This window comes from Maylandia zebra, linkage group LG2 (assembly GCF_041146795.1).
Source record: "Maylandia zebra isolate NMK-2024a linkage group LG2, Mzebra_GT3a, whole genome shotgun sequence".
Lineage (NCBI taxonomy): Eukaryota > Metazoa > Chordata > Actinopteri > Cichliformes > Cichlidae > Maylandia > Maylandia zebra.
Window position 1 is genome coordinate 28,942,224 of NC_135168.1, and position 14,632 is coordinate 28,956,855.

The window sequence follows — 14,632 nt, forward strand, 5'->3', positions numbered from 1 at the left end:
GTTCTCTTCGCTGAATTACACCTATCAATAAATCTACAAATAAAACATGTGGAAATCATCTTGAGAGGCAGATCCAAAAGCTGCCCGTGTACAGCAGTTCACTTATGCATGTTTCTTTCTTTATTTTTTACAGGCTTGTAAAAAAGTGAAAAAAATGGAAAATTTTCTTTTCTTTTTCAAAAATGTTCTCATTGATTGATACAAATGATTTCAGTGAGCCTGCAAAATGAACAAGATGATTTTTATTCTTTGTCTTTTATGTGACTGCCTTCAGGGCCTCTTGTGAAAAGAGGAATCCTCTAACCAGCACATTTTGTCTATACGATTCTTTGGCACTTTTGAATTGGAAATGTGATCATTTGGAACATTTCTATATATATTTATGCAGAGTGTGTGTGTGTGTGTGTGTGTGTGTGTGTGTGTGTGTGTGTGTGTGTGTGTGTGTGTGTGTGTGCGTGCGTGTGTGTCCCATGCTCAGCTGGTGGTCTCGTGAATAACTCCAGGCAACTTGAGGCTGGAAAGCAGACTTTTGCATCACGTGCTTCCCGCTAACTCTCTCGTCAGTCTTTCCCTCTCTGTCTGCTACTACCCAGATTTCCTCTAATTTCTTCCGTTTCCCTTTTTCTTTACTTGGCTCTCTGATCCTGTTTCCCTTTAATTCTTAGTGTTTGCTCTTGTTGGAACCATCCAGCTAATTTTAGTAGCAAATAACAGCTGGGAGGATGAACTCTACATTTTGAACATGCCATACACACTCATGCGCACATACACAAAGTTGGAGCAGTAGAGACATTTCTCGACTCTGATCTCAGCGTTCTGCAGAATAAAACATCAGGCTGAATAACACTCCTTTCCAAATTACTTATTCTCCGCATTAATTCCTAATCAATGAAGTAACAAATTCTTTTCCATCGTTGTAATAAGATTACTGCAATCTAATTTCTTGTGATCTATTTTAACATGTAAACGTAGGGTGAACTCTCATGGCTGTTTTCTTTACTAATTTATTTTCCTTGGGTTGCAGTCATAATGCATTCCTATATTAACTTTGTCAAACGTGAGCACAAGTGAGCTTATGGGGCTGCATCTGAGATTAAGAGTAACAGCAATAACCTCTGTGCCATTTTGCTTTGTAAATTGTCCATTAATTTCCCAGGTATGACTACAGAAAGCTGAAAGTGGGAAAAGGTAATTTAGTCCTCACGAATAATGGAGACTACCAGAAGAATCTATTTACACGACAAACCAGGGTTTTTAAGGAATAACAGCAAAATGAATGGACACAAATCCCTGCTAATTGCCACGTTTATTGCTCCTGAATATTGCCATCTATAAAAATGCTTACAGAGAAGTCTATTTTCAGCACATGTGCTTGGTCCCTGGAATTCAATAACAAATAATATTGTCCAGCAAAAAAGTAGGCATTGAAGTAACCATGGAATATAAATGCCAGGTGCTTGGACCCAGAAGAAAAGTAGTTAATAGATGCAAGGCTGGTATGTTTGTGCTTAGAATTATTTTAAAAAGACTGCAGCAGAGCAAAAACAAAATGCTAAACAAAATCCTCAATGTTGCACCTAGTGGTAAAAAAGAGAATACACTGTGAATTAATGAAGCATACAACAAAGACGGATAGCAGATTTAAGAGTTCTTCAAAGGATTTCTAAATAAAAACACAATTAACTACGGGAATAATCGAAAGAGCAAAAAAAATCTGAAAATGTGAGAATTAAAAAACAACACATCCGATTTGGATGAAAGAAACATCAGTGAAAAATCTTCACTGACAAGCATTCTGTTATTTCTTGAGAACAAAGCGATGTAACATTGATCTGCTACTAACCATTTAGCACCAAAACAATCAAAGATTATTCAGGCGTTCCATTAATTGTTTTTGAGCAGTTGTTACATTAAAGGTGCGAGAGGAGTGTGTTTACCGTCTGTTTTGTGATGCTGAAAAATTTAAATGTTGCTAATCAGACTCCAGGTAATGCTAGCATGCACACAATGTCTTCATTTCCCATTTTCCTGGCAAGATATAAAGAAATGAGGTCTGCACAGTAATGTAACTGCTCTGTAATGTTTTGTGAAGCATCTTAAAAAACTCTATCTGGAGTGATAGTCAGGTAGGGCTGATCTTTTCAGTCAGAGGTTTCTGCTCCTCATCACAGCAGATACATTAATACTAGCATACCATAGTATAACACCCAAATGTAGCCAGTCTTAATTGTCAACCCTTAATCAAACTGGCTAATGACTTGTCAGTTTGTCATTAATCATTGTAACCATTGTGGTAATCTTACCACATTTGTTTCACCTCCCAGCTATACACTAAGGCTCAGATTCTGAAAAGCGACTGACAGTTTTAGATCATATTCTTAGACAGCAACAGAGATTAAGATTGAAAATGTCAGTTTCTTTTAGTTTCTGTGAGATTTATCTAACACCACACATCAAACAGGGTTATTATTTTTAATTAAAACTCACTTGAATTTACAGCATTATGCAAGTTTCTCTTCAGCGCAAACACAACCTCTTTCATTCTCTCCCTCTGTCTCGTTTTGTCAGTTGACTGACCCTGTAGAGGACTTGGATGTATTTATTATGGAGCTGGCTGGTCTTTGATCTGTTGATCTAAAAGGCTTCTGTCTGCAAACAACTCAGACACACTGTCTGCCTTGTGTTTTAAAGTCCTTTGTGCAAGTCACACAGTGTGCATACACTAATATGTTTCTAATATTTACCAGCAACTGGGCCGTACGCTCAGGATGAATTTTTAGTTTTGTGGGAAGCTTTTAACAGTTAGTTTTGCCTTTGATTTCGTAGTAAACATGTGTAAAAGTCCAAATATTCTTTGGTCAGTATGCTGTGAATTTCAAATTAATTTCAATAATTTCAAATTTAATAACCGCAACGTTTATCATGAACAACACTGACTTCCATGGAGACACTCTTGTTTAAACCTGTCTCCTTGCTATTAAAAAAGGGAACATAGATATAAACACTGACATAGCAAAGTACAGCCAATGAGGATGTGCCTTATTGCCATTCTCTTTAATGCACAGCAGGAGGCGACACCAGTGGTTGCTCACGTAACTTTTTAAATAGAAGTCTATGGAAAAAAAAAAACGCTCCCTTCCCTGATGACCTCAGTAAACATTTGTCAGATGATTTCATCTCAATTGCGTAATTTGTCTGACACATGATAACTTGTAGTAGTGCTCAGACTTACGTATTAGATTCCTGCTACCAGCTCAGCTCTCTTTGCTGTGAAGACTCACTTGAGAACACGATCCTCAAAAACCCAACAAAATAAGAAGGTATGATAAAACTACAGCTTATTGTGGAAGTCATATATACAGCTCTATGAATTTCCAACAACGAGGTGCCTCCCGAGCAGTGGCTTCTGCATGCAGACGACAGTGTCTTCTCTGTCTTCTCTGTCATATTACAACGTGTTAAGGGGAAAAATAAAGCCAAGATACTGTTTACATTTTATGGGAAAAATATTTCAAATCTTAATGTAACTTTACAAAAATGAATTATTTTTACGACAACAGTTTTGAAAAGAGGCAGCAGGGTTGAAAACTGTATAGTTTGCAGCTGGAGGATGTTTCTTTGCTTTCTTTTTGTCGGACTCCTGCAGCCCAGCCTGAAGCAGGTAATGAGTTCAACTGCGGTAACAATGATTGAACAACAAATGACTAGTTTTCCTGATGACACACCTGCTAAGCTTCATTTAGCCTATAAACAGTCTGCTTCAAGAATATTTCGATATTTCATCGCTTTATGTTTTGGCCATCATGTGTAATCAAGTGTGTAATATAAGAAAAAGGCACATATACCTGTATGAACACCAATGCTATTATATAACTTTTCGGCTGCAAGAAAAATTCAGCCATTCACAGACAAATTCACGCTCCGGGGAATGTATGGTCCACTTTTTCTTTAAAGGTCTCATTTGAAAAAGGAAGAAAGAGGAAAAAATATTTAGGATTTCTTCCATGAAAAATTAAATAAAATATTCAAAACTCAAGTGTAAGTGGGACAAACAGAGATGTTCCACTTAATTTGCTGTTGTACCTTAGTACAACTGTGCAAGCCTTTAGGAGTTTTTAAATAAGATGATTTAATTTTAAAACCTAATTGATCATAGCCAATGTTCACAGCCTCAGACAATGTTTCAAAACCAGTATCACTTTGTTACTAAATAGGTAAAGAAAGAAGGGAAACATTAAAACTGTCTGACTACAAACAATGACAATGATCTGTTTGATTTCTATTTTATTTCCTTTCCTTTATGTCGTCATCTCAAAGAGTGTCTGGATCATGCTGACCTGATTTGCATCACAGGAGTTATTAAAGTGAGTACAAAACTGCAAACATCTGCCTGTGCCAGTGTTTTACTACATGGCTTGGAAGAAGCATGTCTGTGTGTCTTTATGTCCCAGACCTACTGGGAGGAATAGACCCTCTGTCTACATGCTGGCATCTGGCATTAACAAGCATCCTGGGTTCTCGCGCTGTGTTCAGACAGAGCAGAGACACATCAAATACGCATGCGAGTGCACCCAAGATGCTCTGCGGATTCTCCCAAGATTACCACTGGAGGTAGTTACCGACTCATTAAAAACAAAGTGCACTGAAATGGAATCAAATGTGTCACTCAAGGGGGAGTCAGCTACTTTTTCTGGTACAATTTTCCTTTTATGCTTTATTATTATTATATTTACTACTAAATATAGTAACATTTTATTTTTTAAAATGTCTTGTAATCTGTATTTTAGTTCTGACATCTTTAGTGCTTGAAAAGCATCTGGATCTAAAAACTGCTGAGGCACCGTAGAGATTTACAAATGGCTGCTGTCCCAGGTGTTAGTTTAATGTCCAGGCGACCAGGTGAAAAAGAGGATTTACAACCTTTAGCAGAGTTACAAGTTAGTTCCTCCTCTTGCTTTGTGTTAACTAAGAGTAGTCCCAACCAGGGCTTCACTTTGGAGTGGCAATGTGCTAATTTCCCATCAGCCTCTGCTTTTCTGCTATACATGCTTGTAAGATCTGGGCTGTCAATATGCTGAGGTCATTTGCGTCTCACTCCTCTCTCCTCCCACCTTCCTATCCTTCTATAAATAGAAACCCCCAAATTGTATCATCTGCAGAAACAAGCCTATATTCTGCCTGTCCTCCTGTGATTTAACACCTACCAATGTTTGACAGCTGACCTGAAGGGGCCATTTTTCCCCTGCAGTCGGTATATTCTGAGCATGGGTCCGTTTGCACTGTCAGATGTCAAACTTTAACCCAGTACATCCCTCTGATCATGTGTATTCCACACACACACACATATATATATTGCATACATAAACGTTTCAAATGCCAGCTGTTGGATAATGAACTTGTATCGGAGACGGAAACTGTCTCTATTCCTGAGAACAGAGAACGCATCTTGTAGTTAAACAAGCGCTTAGGACGCAGTCTCCGATTTGTTGTTGCAGTCGTACCTGTTTCAGAGGTTTTCCCAGGCTTCCACCTACTGCTAAGATGCACCACCTAAAGGAATAACAGCACAGGTCTAATGAAGGCAAAAACACCTCCCAAAGAGCTGAAAAAAGATAATCTGCCACCGCCACAGGCTTAACATTCAAACTCTCTGACAAGTAAAGAGCGCGTGGGAGGCAGGAAGTCAGATGTTTTTCTTTTCTTTTTTCTTCTTCTTCTCTGTACCGGCAGTCTTTCAGTCTTTAGACCTTTTTCAGGATGTTTTAGATGCTGTTCCTTCATGCTTCAAAAGAAATTGTAATTGTCCCTAATGGGAGATGTGGTTCGAGGCAAGGCGTATATCACAATAGAGTCAAAATATACACTGAGAAACAGTCAAGAAACATAAAAGAAACATCCCTCTAATTGAACTCTGGAGCTTTTAGCCTCATTCTTTTTTTAGCTTTTCATTCTGATACAGCCACAACAGAATCATGAGGCCGGCAACAGCCCAACCTTTCTTCTTCTTCTTTTATTTGGCTCCTTAGAATTGAAGGATATTTTACCATCTCTACTTTGGTTAAAGTTTTTTTCAACTGAATGACTAAAGCTTTACAAAGAATGCAAGCATGGACCCACAAAATGTAATAGATGGAGCATGACGTTATCCCTAAGGGACATTTTAGTTTCTAAGTAGTTCGTTCGATCTTGGTGTTGCTAGAATGGCTTTGAATGGTTTTTGGACTCTGACCTGTGCCTGTCCCCTTGCTGCATGCTGCTTGAGCAGCAACTGGACAGGTTTTAGATGTTGGACTTGCATCACTTCTTCTAGATTAGAATTTCATTGACAGGAAGTACAAATGTGTACCTTCTACTGCATAGGGGCATACATGTACCTCCTGTGTTGGCTATCCAACAAATAAGGCAGTTTCCTCACGTTTTTGTCTAAATGTTCCCTCTTTACCTTTGGGTACTTGTTATTACTGTGGCATGATTTGGGGATTGCACCACCGATTGTATACTCACCAGTAACTTTATTAATTAGCACTAATCCAGTAGTAACAAGGTGTACCTAACAACACGTTCAGTGAGTGTACTTTTTTGACTCTTATAGTTTTACATAGTTAAATTATACATATTTACACTTTCAGAAATGGACTTTTACTATATTCCTATCTGTAAGAGTGTGTAATGTCCCTCACTGGGAAGTTGCCAGACATCACACACTGCTGCTAAGATAGTAGCTGCGTGTCCTCTGCTGCTGTGGAGTTGGGGATATATGTTGGGGCTTGTTTGGCTTGCAGGGGTATTGTATGGACATTCCTGAGCAGCTGTGCAGTGTGGTGGGTTTGTTGTCCTGCTAGGGAAGATCACTGTTGTGTTGTTAAAGTGACGCCCCATGCCCAGTTTCTAAGAAAACCTCCGTGGGTTCAGTGGTTCAGGATTTTAAGAAATAATTAAGATTCATATTGTTTGATTTCCCAGGCCTTGTTCTTAGTTTGCTTATACATTTGTAGAGTAATCAGCCCTTTGGATGTAGAAGATGAGTTTTTGGACAAGAAAGGTGCAAAGGAGAAGACAGACGGCTTGCATTATGTTTTCCTACTTTTATCTCCGTAATATTAACCGTCTTCGTCCCTCACTCACTCCACACAGTACCGCCATACTTGTCGATGCTCTTGTCACATCCCGTCTGGATTACTGTAATTCTCTTCTCTATGGTCTACCTCATAAATCCCCCCATAAATTGCAGTTAGTTCAAAATACAGCTGCTTGTATTATTTCCTGAACTAGATCCAGTGAACATAGCATGTGAAGAGCATGTGAATGTGTGCGTGAATGGGTGGATCACTGGATGTGTAAAGCGCTTTGGGGTCCTTAGGGAATAGTAAAGCGCTCTACAGGCCATTTACCATTTGCCATATAACACCTGTTCTTAAACAGCTCCATTGGCTCACAATTCACCTCCTTGTCAATTTTAAGATCCTACTTCTCACTTTCAAAGTGCTTCATAACTTTGCTCCTCCTTATCTATCCGATCTTCTCCATACATACTCACCCCCTCGTACACTCCGCTCTACTTCAGGTTCCCTTCTGTCTGTTCCACCTGCTCGCCTGACTACCATGGGACTCAGAGCCTTTAGTTGTTCTGCCCCGAGACTTTGGATGCACTTCCACTTGTTCTCTGGACTACAGACTGTCTCACCACTTTTAAATCACATCTCAAAACTCATCTATTTAGAATTGCATACAGCTGATCTTAGTCCATTTTTACCTGCTCAGTTTTTATACTTGCCTTTATACTTTTATGACTGTTTATGTCTACATTTTATTTTACCATGTTTATTATATTAATTAATTTTTTTAACCTTTTTTTATGCTATTGTTCACGTGTTATTGTAAGGTGACCTTGAGTGTCTGAAAGGCGCCTATAAATAAAATGTATTATTATTATTATTATTATTATTATTATTATTGTTGTTGTTTTAAAGCAGAACACACAGTACAGCTTGCCCCATATGCAGTAAATGTACACACACACACACACACACACACACACACACACACACACACACACACACAGAGCATGCACTACAAAGCAAATTCACACTACAGAGGAAAACCAGCACGACAACAGGAGTCATCACTGGAGTCCTGAAGCAACCTAAACCCAATTATGTCAGTTTCTTCTAATATGTAAAATATATTTCAAAGTCAATATTTTACGGTAAAACAAACACACAAAAAAATAATTTTTTTCTGAATATAAAACACAAAACCCTTTCAAAATAATTCTGCTTTTTTAATTATTGGGATATAATTTATGATCCCACAGGCACAAGGCAAAGTGTGGTATGTATGATTAATTGATCATCGAACTTTATTCTGTTCACAGCCAGTTGTAGATGGAGTCCATGTGCATGTAGAGATTGTGCCCTGAGCATCAAGTGGCTGCCAGCTGGCAAAGACTCATGTACAGCCTGGACAGCACCCAGCATGAGGGAAGGAAGTGCTGGGTGGGCGGACAGATGCAGGGCAGGCCAGAGACTTCTGTGTTCATCCCAGCGTGAATCACACAGCAAACATGGCTGTCATATTCATGTCCATGACTTCACTGTGACTTATTGTGTGGCTACTGTAGATACTGGGTTACATCTAATTAGGAAAAAAGTGACAGCAAAGTCATATCAGCTCCAAAACTTTTCTTTTACTATCGTTTTGTAAGAATGCCCCCATGTGGTTCATGCTAATGAAGATAACACAGGTCCTGTATATCTTAATTTAAATAATTTAAATCCTAAATCATGTACTTCAGTGCAGTTGCCATATTGCAGTCACATCTTTTAATGCATGTTTATGGAGGGAGATCAGTCCACTCTCACTGACTGTTTAACAATTTGTCAAGAGGATTTCTATTTGTGGGAGATTTTTTTTATTTACCCTGAAAGTAAATCTAAAGCTATAAATTATATTAAATAAGTATTGACATGGGCTGCCCACATTCAGGTCCAGACCAAAAAGGCTAGGCAGCGCCTGTATCACCTATGACAACTGAGGAAGTTCAGGGTCTCTCCAAAGATCCTCAGGATTTTCTATACAGGCGCTGTGGAGAGCATCCTCACACAGAACATGACATCGTGGTTTGGGAACATCTGTGCGAAGGACCAAAAAGCTCTCCAGAGAGTGATCCGTACAGCAGAATGCTGCTGCAGGATTGCTCTCCCCCCGCTTCAGGACACCTACACCAGGAGATGCCGGACTAGAGCAGCGCAGATACTGAAGGACCCGTCCCATCCTGGCAACAAACTGTTCCAACTTCTGCAATCTGGTAGAAGGTTCCGCATCTTCCGGGCAAGGACAGAGAGACTCAAGAGGAGCTTCTATCCCCAAGCCATCCGTGCCCTAAACACACACACCCGCCCTCTCACATCATCTATAATTGACTGAGACAGGACTTTCTTCCAGACACTCTAAACCAAGGCACAATGTACATTTCAATTCCTTTAATTTTAAATATGTTTATATTGTCTATCCTGTAAAATAGTCAGATGTCTATTCATATTAATGTACAGAATTCACCTGCTTGCTGCTACTACTGCACATTCACCCAGTGTATATACTATATGTCTGTATATATATATATAATGTTCTTCCTCTACACCCCCCCAATTTTTGCACATGTCGAGGAGCGTGTCAGGCTACATTTCACTGTGTGTTATACTTGTATAACTATGCATGTGACAAGTAAAGAACCTTGAACCTTGAACCTATTATATGGCAGCACGGTGGCACGGTGGTTAGCACTGTTGCCGCACAGCAAGAAGGTCCTGAGTTCAATTCCAACACCAGGCCGGGGTCTTTCTGTGTGGAGTTTGCATGTTCTCCCCGTGTTTGCGTGGGTTCCCTCCGGGTACTCCGGCTTCCTCCCACCATCCAAAGACATGCAGCTTGTGGGGATAGGTTAATTGGATAATCCAAATTGTCACTAGGTGTGAATGTTCGAATGAATGTGAGTGCGAATGGTTGTCTGTCCCTGTGTGTTGGCCCTGCGACAGACTGGCGACCTGGCCAGGGTGTACCCTGCCTCTCGCCCTATGACAGCTGGGATAGGCTCCAGCGCCCCCCGCGACCCTGAAAAGGATAAGCAGAAACGAATGGATGGATGGAAGTATTATATGATTAACAAAACTCGTACCTTGTCTTTAGTGACAGAGAAGAGTCATGTGAGATAAATAAAATTGCTGCACAATTAATGACAGACAACACAGTGAATGAAAATATGACTTTGAATATGAAATTAAATAAATTACCTTATTTCGTTCCAGTGTCTGATCTTCTGAACAAGATCACTGTGAGGTTTCAAATAACATTTTTGGCTGTTTTGTAATTTCGTGCTGTTTCAGAAATAGATCTTTATTTATTTATTTTTTTAAATATGATTAATTTAAGTTACCAAAAAAACAAAAACAAAGCTATAAAATAGTAAGGAGTGTTTGGCTCACTGTATATTCACAGGGCCACAGAGGCTGTGATGGCTGAGTCTCTCACAAAATGAGCATCCTGTATTTCCCAGCTAATTAGAGCTCAAACTGTTTGACCAGTTTATTGCTGTGTCTAAAATCCTTACTAATGTACACATCCTCCAGTGGATTTACAAGACAAAAAATAAATGAGAGTAGCTGACATGTTAGTCTCTGTATTAAAAGGTCTGTTGGTCATTTTAGAGCAGCCGAGTTGTAAATTAGATTCAATAGAAATTGTGCAAGTGAAAACTGCAGATGTAACTGGAATTGCACACAAAATGTTGCCTCCTCTGCTTTAAAGAAAAAAAGGAATTGTGAAACTAGATGGCTTTAAAAAATAAAATACAAACAAATATGGATAAGTGAGCCTCTTTATGTCAGAAGGGTTGACCTTATACACCGAGCAACATTTTATCAGTCATTCATCAGTTTTTGCTTTATAAAATCCATCCAGACCATTTGGCACAATTACATGCTTATTAAAACTAAGATCTGAAAAGCTTTAATGACCGGCAGTGAGTGAAAAGGTACAGAGGCTTAGTTCAGTAAGTACAACAGCTGCAGTGGGAGAGCTGTCAGAGCTGTCAATACAATTAACAGCTTTAAATTCATTAAAGAGTAATGAAATAATCTGGACGCACAGCCCTTCAGTGACACATTATGACAAAGAAACCAGAGCCCACTACCAGTGGAGCTTTATACACATCTGTTACATGTTGTAGACTTCATAGCTAAATCAGGTGGAGCAATACAAACTTTAGAAGATATATATATATATATATATATATATATGTGTGTGTGTGTGTGTGTGTGTGTGTGTGTGTGTGTGTGTGATATGTTTAAACAGTGACCTTGTTTGGAAATGTAATTTGTTTCAGTTCGCCCTTTCTGACAGGACTGTTGAGTTGCACTTCACGTGCAGAATCACACACGCTCTCTTCCACTGACTCACCCACACACCAAATCAGTTCTTCGCAGCAGCTGCTGCGTTAGCATCTTATTTTCCTGAGGTATTGATTTCTTGCTTGGCATTGCGCCCTCCTCTTCCCTCGTCATTATGCCCACTCTGCCCAGAACATAGCAGAGAACAGCCAACACTACCGTTGGACTGGAGGTTGTATCTCTTGCAGATAAACAGGAACAGATCAATGTGTAGTAAACTGATGAAAATTTGTTATTTGGCAAAAAATAAGAAACAAAAAAAAAATCAGTCACCCTCACTTTGTCTCTTTCAGGGTTTTCTGTACCAGTAATGGTCAGTTTAAGAGACCTTGAGGAAGCAATGTATTGGAAGTCAAATCAAAACATTTTACCCTATTTCAAAGCCTGGAACAGCCCAGAATTAGTCAGCATACAGAGGCCTTCACTGTGAAAACTGGCTCGCCTGGAGACAAGAAACATGGCAGAATATGTCATTTCAATGGTGGTGTTGGACATGAGGCATATCCCAGGAGGTCTGATTTAGAGCTTTGACCTCCAAAAACACAAACATTTTGACAGTGTGCTGCATGAAATACTTGTTAACACCACACTTTCAAACAGTGAAGTCAATCAGGAAGCACCTTCTTCACTCACTACTAATTTGTTTAGTGTCATTATGCCAGAGGTCTACATTACCAGTTTTTAACAGCATATATGTAGCACAGTACATACTTAGTCAATAGCTCTACTTTTGCTAAAAGAACAAGTAGCTTCTGTCAGCAAGTTCCCACAAAGAAAATAATTTCACTTCATTTCAACATATTTCCCATCAGTGTGGCTACTGAGAACATGTTGGCAGCTCAATGATATTTATTGTAAAGATAAAGGCATTACAAAACAGGCACATGGATTGTATATCAAGACAAAATATTTAAGCTTCTTGCAACTTTCCAAAAAGAACTTTTTTATAAATGCAAAACTTTAACAGTCTGGCTAACTGGAATGGCTATTTTTACCAGTGTGTAAAGGAACTCCATGTGTCTTCCTTTGTTGAAACAATATTTCATATTTTAGTTTGTAGAAGTTTTATTAAGCAAAGCTTTATTTTTGGTTGTATACATCACCTAAGAACAACAGAAAAGGTCTTATAAATAAACATAGCAATTATATAATTATTAAGTAAATTATTACTTCATATCTTTCTTTATACTGTAGACAGAATGTCTGTTAAGAGAAGATTTGTCACGGTTTTCCATGATCCCAACCCACATACTCAACTCTGCTGCTCAACCCAAACATGCCTCCATTTAAGGGGAATAAACAGGCTTTCCAATGGCAGAAGATTTAATGTGAAAGAAGTATTGTGACAATAAAAAAATAAACAACCAAACACAAATTTCCTTACTTTTGTTTATGCTAACTTTAGATCTTACCTGTCTACAGTCCAGGGCCGGGCAGAAATTAGATAATAAATTAGGTATAATCTCATCTGTATTAATAACTTGAAAATGTGACTAATTTATTGTCAACAGCAATGAGGATGAATGAACCAAATAGTTTTTGGACCCCTTAATCTTTGATGCTCATGGGCAGTTACTCACACTGACTTGTTCTAAGTAATAAAGCTTTGTGCTTTCCACTCTAACAATGTCCCTAAAATTTTCAAACAGAAAATCCCCGTTGATGTTAAGAGGATTATTTGTCTTAAGAAGCTGTACTTGTTTTGTTATCTGTAGTTTTTGATTGATTGTGTTTATTTGTTACAAAATTTACAAGTATTCATTCATGCATAACAACATTAATCTTCTTAGGACGCATGAAAAAAGAATAATCTTAAAATATGAACTGTCACCAAAACAGACCTGTTTCAAAGATACACAGTTTTTATGGTGCATCAAAGATCAGGTCAAAGCTTGTAAATGATTCTAATTTTGCAATAAATAAAAAGTACATAAGTGTTCTATAAACTGGATATTATGCGGCTTGTGTGAAAAGTGTGAAAGTGTCATAAACATTCTTTCTAATGGCCACTCAGTGGTAAATCCTCTGCAACTGCAATAAAGTGAAGCCCATGAGACGATGACCCTGCTGATCACTTGATTTATGACCTTGGTAAGTATTTTCCTTGTGATGGTCTAGCTAACATGATCATTTTGTAAATTATGCTCTCATTTAGACAGTATTCGACCATAAAGACTTGGACTTTGACCTGGTTTTCACAAACTGTATCAAACATAAGCAGGCAGTGTCTTCTTAGCCACATCCACCCTTCACTTATTTCAACAAACCATGCAGCCAGAATAGAAAGCTTCAGACTGGGAGCATACAAACCAATGAGTGACATCAAGGTGGCTATAAGTCAGTCTTATATTTACAAATTTATGGAGATGAGGAGTAATTTTTATCTGCAGCACCACCTGTCATGGGTTTGAATCCAACGTCTGGCTGGAGCCTTTCTGTGTGGAGTCCTGCCCATGTCTCTGTGGGCTCTCTCAGGTAATCCGGTTTCCTCCTCCAGTCCACAGACATGCAGTTAGTGGGTTTAGGTTAATTAGTGATTTTAAATTGCCCGTAGTCTGTCTCTCTCTTTGTTAGCCCTTCAACAAACTGGAGACCTCTCCAGGGTGTACACTGCCTGTCGGCCTATGACGGCTGGGATAAGCTACAGCCCTCCAACAGCCTTAAATTAGTGGAGGCAGTAATTACACTGAATTATGTTCATGGTATAGTCTAGTAACAATATGTCCTATTAAAACTGTTACAATAGAAAACGTAGTTGCTATAGCGATTCATCAAAGCAGCACTAGGATAATATCATAAAGTAGCACGTGTGGTTTTATCCTACTTTTCACACTTACCATTGAGATGAGGATTTGTTTTTAAAGCCTTTGGCATGAGGCTCAAACTCCCCGCTTGTCTCTTGTTAGTGAAATGACCCATTCAGTATCTGCACGTTCTCTTTGAAGTTTTTTTCTCCCTTTGAAGAAAACTGACATCCTGCAAATGATAGCTCATCTGCATAAACAAGGGTTCATAAACCTCACTTACATTATTTTCTCTGACTTCTACCTTGTTTACTGCAGGTAATAAAAGCAACATGAACAATTGTTTGTTTATTCACGTGTGTTTGTTGTTTTGATGTTTGCTCAAGGTCGAACCTGGACTTCATCCTTATTTGTAAGAATGATTAAAGCTCTTTATTATTTTTG